The sequence below is a fragment of the Castor canadensis genome, chromosome 12 (genome assembly GCF_047511655.1).
Source record: "Castor canadensis chromosome 12, mCasCan1.hap1v2, whole genome shotgun sequence".
NCBI classification, from domain to species: Eukaryota; Metazoa; Chordata; class Mammalia; order Rodentia; family Castoridae; genus Castor; species Castor canadensis.
This window is the reverse complement of record NC_133397.1, coordinates 112,758,875-112,768,743: the sequence shown is the minus strand read 5'-3', so window position 1 is coordinate 112,768,743 and position 9,869 is coordinate 112,758,875. Positions and strand designations below refer to the sequence as shown.

At 44.0% G+C, this 9,869-nt stretch overlaps 1 pseudogene; it reads right to left on the bottom strand.

The window, feature by feature from the left end:
- Positions 1–5,892: 5,892 nt before the first annotated feature.
- Positions 5,893–7,224, bottom strand: LOC109699592 (outer mitochondrial transmembrane helix translocase-like; annotated as a pseudogene).
- Between the last annotated feature and the right edge of the window lie 2,645 nt (positions 7,225–9,869).

Sequence of the window (9,869 nt, the reverse complement as noted above, 5' to 3'; positions counted from 1 at the left end):
CTTACTAAGGTCTGATCCTTCTAAGGTCTCTCTATGAAGTTCCCCTGCTGTCAACAGGACTTTTTATTCTGGGTGGAGTTCCTACTTTTTTTTTCAGTGCTGGAGCTTGAACCCAGGGCCTTAACACATGCTAGGTTAACACTCTATCCCTTAGCTACATTCCCATCTGGCTGGTTTAAAATTGAGTGTCTCCAGCCTTAAGTGAGCACTCATGTTTGTTCAATTCCTAGCTTTCGGTGGTGTTCATTTCCTTGGTGGTTGCTCTCCTGGAGTCTCATGACACATGGGTACAGTTTAGTATTCAACGAAAAATCCAAGGGAAGCCCATGGAGGTTTCTGAAGTTCTGTTTCTGCATGGCTCTTCTCTGTGGTCCTCTGTGGCACAGTTTCCATACTTCTCAGCTTCTTCAAACTCCAGTTTTTGTTGCCTTGGCTCAGTGAGACTGCTGTACTCTTCACAGGTCCACTCACCTTGGGGTGTGTTCTGGACATTGACCCTGGCAGAAAGCTGGAGTGGCAATGGGACTGGCTTCATTTGTCTTCCCTTCTCAGGGACCACACATCTGCCCTGCATATTATCTAATGGTAGAAAACAACAGTTTTGTGTGTTTTCTCTAGTCACTCAGTCGTGACTACCGGTGACCACAAACACTCAGAAAGTGGGTGGAGTATTTCAGCCTTTGTGCTGTGCTCAGAGGACACTGACTGGCGTGTGGTGGAAGAGCTGGAACTCAGGGTGGGGAATAACGAGTAGTCAGAGCTAGAAGTAGAGCCAGGTGTTCTGCATCCCATCTGTTCTTTCCTGCTCAGGCCACACCATCCACTCCCCAGCTTAGCAGCTCTGAGCACACCTCCCTCCACCTCCCCACTGCCCCACCCTGAGTTACCTTCTCCTTAGTTCTAGCATTGCTTGGGATGCTGAATTTCAGCCAGGCTCCCTCCAGTACCTCCCCAGGCTCCCATTTAGATGATCTGGCCAGATCTTTCAGGCCCAAGTGTATCAGAACACTTAGAAAGACTGAGACCTACTCACTCCATCCTGATCCAGTGGAGTGAGTTTCTTCTTTTTTGGTGGGACTGGTGTTCAAACTTAGCTTGCAAAGTGGGTGTTCTATCACTTGAGCCACACCTCCAGTCCATTTTGCTCTGGTTATTTTGGAGATGAGGGTCTTGTGAACTATTTGCTTGGGCTGGCCTCAAACAGTGATTTTCCTAAACACAGCCTCACAAGTAGCCAGGATTTCAGCCATGAGCTCCCAGTGCCTGGTGGGGTGAGCTTTCTGATTCTCCCCACTTCAATATCCAGATTGTCCAAAGACCCCCCCACCTACATGCAATGTAAGAACCCATCTGTGAAAGCATATTGTGAACATGGGCTGTGAACAGCAACGCTTCAGTAAATGAGTGAAAAAATAGGATAATAAACATCGCCTCTGTGTTGTTAGGTCCTGAAGGAGAGGGGATGAAGAGATGTCTGTCTTTAGGGCAACACTTCTGGGGACTTGACGGCCCACTGAGAAACTGCAAGACAGCCTCCTACTGCCAGGTATCAGGGCCTACCTCAGGTGCAGATATCACCCTGGCCTGAGGGCTCTCCTTTACCAGGGTAGCTCATAGGTGGTGAGTGAATGAGGTGGGGGTTTGGAAACCCAGCACTTGTTCTAGAGCTTCTTCTATTACCCTGTCCCAACCCTGTGCTGCCTACTCGGGCAAGGTGACTTTCTACCCCTCCCCCAATCTTGTGTATCTTTGAGAACAGAATGCCTACAGGCCAGAAGTTCCTATTCAGGTGAGCTGGATTTAATAGGCTGCTAGAGTGACTGCTAGTCACCCCCTAACTTCAGTAGAATTCCACCTGCATTCTAAATGACACACCCTCTGCTGCCATGACAGTTGCCATGCCAATGACTGGAAAGAACCATGAAACAAATGAAAAGAGGCAATACCTGAACTCCTGGAAAATTTCCACCCTTTCTCAGAATAAACACAATATCCCTCTTTTTTATGCCTATCCCTCCCACTCATTTCACTTCCCCTAAGGTCAAGAAGTTGATTTACAAGTTTATCGTTCTCCTTATTTATTTATTCTTTGGTGGGATGGGGGTTTGGACTCAGGGCTTCGCGCTTGCAAGGCAGATGCTCTACTGCTTGAACCCACACCCTCCAGTTCATTTTGCTCTGGTTATTTTGGAGATGGGGTCTCAGCAAAATATTTGCCTAGGCTGGCCTCAAACCACGACCCTCCCAATCTCAGCTTCCCCAGTGGCTAGCATTACAGGTGTAAGCCGCCTGCACCTGGCCACATTTCCTATTCTTGGTCTAGGGTAAGACTCCTTCACTGTTCAACTAGGCCTGGGTCTTTTTCTTTTTTTTTTTTTTTTTAAATAAAACCAAAAGCATCTGAAACACAATTTAATCTTTTTGATGCTTCAGAAGGTGACTTAAGATTGTCTTTGTGCTGTTATTCCTTGCGTGTCTGTCACAGAATTCTGGTTAGTGTGAGGTAGGTTAGAGGAGGGAAAATGCAGCATGGGAAACCACAGCAAGAATTCAGAGAGACACTGTATCAAAGAATAACCTGATTAAAGCACACAACGGGGTGGGGTTATACCTCAGTGGTTAAGTGTTCGCCTAGCATGCACAGGGCCCCAGATTCGATCCTCAGTACTACAAAAAAAAAAAAGTGGAAAGTGGACTGGGATGCAGCTTGGTGGTACAGCGCTTGTCTAGTATGCATGAGGCCCTGGGTTCAATCCCAGAACCACCCCCCCCAAAAAAAGCACACAAGCATGATTTTCTTTGCTTTAAGCCTTAACTCTCCCAATAAGCTGTAACATTTAGTAAAAAGAAAAAAGAGAAGTTCCTTCTCCCTTACCTTACCCACTGGCCAAATAACTACTGTGCTCTGGGAACTAAGCAAGGATGTTTTAAAGAAAGACAGTTATGGGGGGGTACTCTTGGGAAAATGACTTTTCTGGACACAAAATGTGTCTTCAAAGAAAAATGTTTATCTCAAGGATAGACACCTGTCCTTTTTTTTTCCTTGGTAGCACTAGGGTTTGAACTCAGGGTCTCAGGCTTGCTAGACAGGTGTTCTACCACTTGAGCCACTCTGCCAGTCCCCCTTTTTTTGTGTGATGGGTTTTTTCAAGATAGGAGCTTCCAAACTATTTGCCAGGCTGGCTTCGAACCATGATCTTCTGATATCTGCCTCCTGAGTAGGTAGGATTGTAGGCATGAGCCACTGGGGCCCAGCCAGACACCTGTCTTGAAGAGGGCATCTGGCAGGACTCACCCTTGTTCAACCTTAAAATCTCTAGGCCCAACTGATAAGACAGTGTAACAAGAATGATTAGATATGTCAGGTATCAGAACAAAGAGGAGCACTTTTGCTAAGGTAAATTCAAGCCAATCCCCAGGCTATTTTCACCATAAGTACCCTGATGTTAGAGCACTCATTATTGAACCTGTTATCAGATGTGCCCGCACCCAGGTCTGGGTGTGGGATACCTTTCTATCTTTGCTTTGCTTTACTAATAAACTTTCTTTTTTTTGTGACAACATCAAAACTTGGTACCCAACAGCCAGGTGGAGGCCTCCACCCTTTTGGAGACCTCCTCCCTGGAGCCTCCCTGGTTCCAGTAACAAGTGGATTTCTTTTTTTCTATACTGGAGTTTGAACTCAGGGCCTCAATCGTGGTACACAGTACTCTGCCACTTGAGTCATGAAGTCATAACCCCAGCCCTGGTTAGTGAAATTTTGAACAAAAAATGTTTCTTATGTAATTCACATATCATCAAATGACTACAGATACAATGTGGGAATTTTGTCCTTAATCAGGCCATATTTATAACATGCCGAGAAATTTTTTAAAATTAAAGTTACAGCTGGGCACCAGTGGCTCACACCTGTAGTCCTAGCTATTCAGGAGGCAGAGATCAGCAGGATCGTGGTTTGAAGTCAGCCTGGAGCAAATAATTAGTGAGACCCTATCTTGAAAAAAAAAAACAAACCCATCACTAAAAAGGGCTGGTAGAGTGGCTCAAGATGTAGGCCCTGAGTTCAAACTCAAGTACTGAAAAAAAAAAATTAAAGTTGCAAAATCAGGATTTTTGGCACATTTGATAATGGCTACTCATTGTAAGCTCATTTCATTTTTGGTGCCCAAACTACATTTGTCCATAAATAAAGAACTTTTAAATAACATTTAAAAAGCATGATTAACACATTACATTAAAAGAAAGTCATATACAAGTATTGAAAGGTGCTGAGGTTTCTCAAGTGCATTCTGATGAAAGGCTTTCAATCCATCTTAATGTAAATCAATTTAAAACTGAAAAAAAAATCTACTTGACATGCTAGCAGAAAGGTGAAACCAGCTAACAAGCGTTCAATGATGATCACTGAACAAGTATTTTCATTTGACTATCCTGACAACCGTCATATTTGAGTTACACACATATATTCAGATATGGCGGATTCAACTAGTTAAGTACAGACAGGAATGCTCAATTTAAAGAAAAAGTCTAAAACAGGGCTAGTTGAGATGGCTCAAGTCTATAATCCTAACTACTCAAGAGGTAGAGATTGGGAGGAGCATGGTTTGAGTACAACCTGGGCAAAAGTACACAAGACCCCATCTTAATTAATAGCTGGCACAATGAGGGGCACCTGTCATCCGAACTACACAGAAAAGCACACATAGGGTGATCATAGTCCAGACTGACCCAAGCGTAAAGCAAGATGGTATCTCAAAAATAGCCAAAGCAAAAAGGGATGGTGGCATTGATGTAACAGGGAGAGGACTAGAAGAGAAACAGATAGGCTGTGTTCCGATAATGAGGCAGAGGGAAGGGATGGCAAAGCAGAGAGATAAAACTTAAAGAACTGAAACATGAAGAAGGTCACATAGCACTGGGGGGATGAAATAGCCAATGAAGTCACATGCAACCATATGTGGGTTGAGCTTTGCTTTTTTGCTTCTGTAATCTGCTTACAAGGCTGATGAAGTCACATGCAGCCATATGTGGGTTGAGCTTTGCTTTTTTGCTTCTGTATCCTGCTTGCAAGGGTATGTAAGGTGACACCTCTTTGTTCTTGGGGCTCAGCCTTTGGATGTAAGTTTGCTGAGTGGTACCGGCACAATAAAACATTGCTTCCTGCTAAACTGCCTCAGTGTCCTGTATCTCAGCTTGAGAATCCCTCAACAGCATGGCTCAAGTGTAGAGCACCTGCCTAGCAAGTGTGAGGCTCTGAGTTCAAACCCCAGTATCAAAAAAAAGAAAAAAGAAAAAGAAAAAAAGTCTAAAACAAATGACAGCTAGAAGTGGCTGAATCACTGTACTGGTTAGACAGTACCTTAAATCTTAGTTTTGCTGCATACTATTTGATACTTTTGAATTCAGCAGTTAGAGTAAATAAGTTTCTGTACTCAAATATATCTGCAGAATGTCAATAAAACATGTGGATGTATACATGCAATATACACACGTACATACACACCCACGTGTCCAGGAACCAGCCTCTAAGCACTCTCCAGTTCCACGCTAATGACTGAATGAATCACATATTAGTTTAAGATCAGTTTATATGTAACCCAGGCTGACCTTGAACTCATAATCTTCCTGCCTTAGCCTCAACAAGTACTGCCTAACAAACCTGCCTAGCAAGTGTGATTATAGTCACACCCCACCTTGCTCGGCCTCCTCCTTGTGATTTGTAGTAATACTGATTGTGTAGCAACTGTACTTCAATAACTTAGATTTCAGGGTAAAAAACCAAAAATATGAAACTCCCTCTCTGCTTTCAGAGAACTCTTTCCACTCTATTCCATTAAGTGATAAGAAGGCCCACCAAACTAGATCACTGAACTGTACATGTAATCTTTACTCCTAATCTAAACATACATGAGTTAAAACATTCTGGAATATCCCTTGACTCGTTCATCTGTCCACTGCCTGACACAGTTCCTGCTGTTGCACAGGCCAAATTTAATCTTCTTTTTTTTTTTTTTGGTGGTCCTGTGGATTGAACACAGGGCTTTGTGCTTGGTAGCCAGGTGCTCTACTACCTGAACCATGCTCCCAGCCCTTTGTGTGTTGGTTATTTTTGAGACAGGATCTCTCTTAATGCCCAAGTTGGCCTGGACTACGATCCTCCTATTTAAGCTGTCTGTGTAGCTGGGATGACAGGAGTGTACCACTGTGCCCAGCTATTGATTGAGATGGGGTCTCATGCACTTTTTTGCCTGTGCTGGTCTCAAACCACAGTCCTTTCACTCTCTACCTCCCCAGTAGCTAGATTTCTGAATTTCATCTTTGCCATGACTTTCTTGTGATGGAGAATTAACATATTCCCTGACAGGTAAGATGGCAGCATCTCCACACATCTCTTGAAGGTCATTTCCTGAAAATCTGTTTCCTGGGCAACTTCTACCAGGTCGACCCACCTATCCACATTTTCATTTATCAATCAATATGAGCTTCAAGGTTGCTTCTCTTTGTTTTAGAGCAGGCTGGTTGATATGAAAACCTTGCAAGCATTTTCCTCATTATAGCCGAGTCAAGGTCTTGGGGACAATGAGTAGCTCCTGTCACCAGCATCTGTCATCAGTATACAGTCCTTCGCAGAGACTCACAACCTGAGCTCTCACCATGACCATAGCTTCACGGTCAGAGTTTGAACAATTTCATGGAAAGGAATCTATTTTACCTATAAAGATGGTGGGCAGCTGAAGTTTTATGGCTAGGGAGAGAGCAGAAGTAGCCAATTCTTTTCTTCTGTCCCTCCCTTCTTCCCTTCCTCCCTCCCTTCTTCCTTCCTTCTCTCTCTCTCCCTCTCTCTCTCTCTCTCTCTCTCTCTCTCTTGCTCTCTCCTTCCTCTTTTGGTGGGACTGGGGTTTAAAGTCACGTTTTCACATTTGCAAAGCAGGCACTCTACCACTTGAGCCACACCTCCAGTCTATTTTGCCCTGTCTTTTTTGGAGATAGGATCTTCCAAACTATTTGCCCAGACTGACCTTAAAGCAAGATCCTCTCAATCTCAGCTTCCTATGTGGCTAGGATTACAGAAGTGAGCCACTGAGCCTGGTTAAAAATCAATTTCTTTCTAAGTCTCCATATCTCTTACCTGTCAGCGTAGAAGTCTGAAGGTTTATGAATCAGCAGCTTGTTTCTTTGGCTGTAGTTTAGCAATACACATTTTATCCTAGCCTGGAGACCCATAGAGAAGAACACCTGGTGGAGACTGCAGAAGCCTGGAATTCTCAAACAAATGCTTCTTTTTGATAAATACAATGACAGTGTCTTTCAGATTTGTTATGACATCCACTAAACCTGCTGTAACACATGCATGTTGGGAAGGTCTGCTAGATGGATGGCAACACTCATTCCATCTTCTGAAAGCTTTGCATTTTCCACAGCATTTCGATTCATTTGTTTTCTGCCTGATATCTGGAACACTCCCACACATTCTGTTTCACAGTAAGCCATAATGATGTGGATCCATCATATAGGTTTAATGCCTACATTTTCCTTTCTGTATGTTTTCTCCATGTATATTTTCCAGGTGAAGCTGTTTCTAAGCTTCTACTTTCTGCTTTCTGGCTGGAGCAATTGCATCTACCATCTGCTTGATAGTGAAGTGTGTTACTACACCAAATATTGTCAAGGAAAAATTAAATGAACAATTTCATTCCAACTCCAGGGATGAGAAAGGCCTTCGAATCGAGCCATTTTAATTGCTAACCCTGAGGCAGAAACAGAGGCAGCAGGGACTCTCACTCAGCCTTGCACAGGAAGCAAATGGCGCTGGATCTTGTTATTGGTTCCACAATTCCAAGAGGGATAAAAGACTCAGTTTGGGGACAAAAACTGGTAGTACTTCCATCCAGGTTGGCAGAAATTACTCAAAGATGCATCAGGATGCCCATTCCTGTTCCCTCCCTTTTCTTCACAAGTGGCAACTCCTGATAAACAACATGTGCTCACACTCTGACTCCACATCTATTTCTGGAAACCCAGCCTGTGACATATGGGATGGCTGCTAGGCTGTGACAGCTAGTCATCCCACAGTTGTTGATGACTCCACAGGAGTGTCACCTGATACCACAGACCTTAGCTCCTCACAACTCTCACCTCCCTTCTCTCTCTTTTCCTCTTACTTTTTTAAAAATTGGAATTTGAACTCAGGGTCTTACACTTGCTAGCCATGCTACCGTCCCTTAGGTATTTTACAAATTTATGCCCCAGTGTCCTGGACCTCTGAACCCCTATTTACACTTCCCAAGTAGCTGGAATGACAGGTACATGCAAATATGCCCAGTTTTCTTTACTTAGTTGAGATGATCACACAAACTTTTTGCCTGGGCTGGTCTTGAACTACAATTTTCCAAATCTCCTCCTCCTGAGTAGCTGGGATTACAGACATGAGTCATCATGCCTGGATATTTGTTTGTTTGTTTGGGAACAGAGTCTAACTATGTAGCCTGAGCTGGCCTGGAACTGTCCATTTAGCCTGGGCTGGCCTTGAACTCAAAAATCTTCACTCTACCTCCTAAGTGCTAGGATAGCAGGTATGTGCCTCCACACCCAGCTTCCCTTCTTTTTTTAATGTGACAGAAGATAGAAATAAACATTCAGAAATTGATAGAAAATATGAGATAAATATATTGAGTGTAGAGCCTGAACCAGGTACTGTGTGAAGTGCTTCACGTGAGTTGCTGTATTGCCCCCTTCAAACAGTCCTTTGGGGAGGTTCTCTGATTATTCCCACTTTATCAGGATAGACTCTGACCTGCAAATGGCTAGGTCAAGTCTGTGGGTGGATGATGAGTGATTATCTCAGATCCCTCGGTATCCTGGCCCCATTTTTACAGCATGAGTCCCTGTGGCCGGCTTCATGCTCCTGACTTGGTGCTTACATCCTCTTTGTCTTCCTTCCTCCCTCAGCTCTCAGCTTTGCAAGTCTGGCAGCCCCTGCTCAGGCCCCACTAGCAAATCAGAGGCACTTTCATTGCCCAACCCCACTCTCAGAACAAGGAAGAGGGGAAGTTCCTAGCCCACATCCTGCATTTAAGCAAAGTTCCCACAGGTGGGTCAAGTCATGCAAACATTAATGTAACAGCTGTCAATTCACAGCCAACCTAGTAACCGCCAAATCTGGGCTCCCAAGAGGTCACTCATTCATTCAGCAGAAGTGAACTACTAGCAAAGATGGACCTTCTGTAGACAGGAGCTAGCCGAGGTGCACAAATGAAACTCTACTTCATTCCGTTCTGCACTTGTTCATTTAACAATGACTTACTAGGGCCTTCTTTCTTTCTTTTGTTTATTTTGAGAGAGGGTCTTGTTATAAAGTCCAGACTGGTCTCCAATTCAAAATCCTCCTGCCTTCACCTCCCAAGTGCTGGGATTAAAGCTATGTGTCACGACACTGGGCTCTGAGGTTCTATTTTGTTTGAAGATATGGGGGAGGGGGAAGAGACAAGAAACAGTCTTGACCTTGACCTCACATTCCACTTAATGGAAGGGAAAAGAATCAAAGTCAATTATTAACCAGCTTTATAATAGTCCAGCCATGCACACACAGAGACCAGAAAAATGTACAAGAGATTTTAGTTCCAGTTTGACAGTAACTTCTTATGCAAAGGGTTCCCAGATAAAGTGGGTGCTGAGGGGAGGGTCTCCTGCAGCTTATTCTCTTCCTCCCTCATTCATAATGGGTCTGGGTTTATTTAGGCTCTCTGGATGCTGCACAGGCTCACAGTGCTCACCAGGGAGCAAATGCCCCTCTCTATCCTTGCTCTCCCTTTTACTCCACTCTGATACCTAAGGGTACTCCACCTTTTTAAATCTCCCTCCAGAATCTG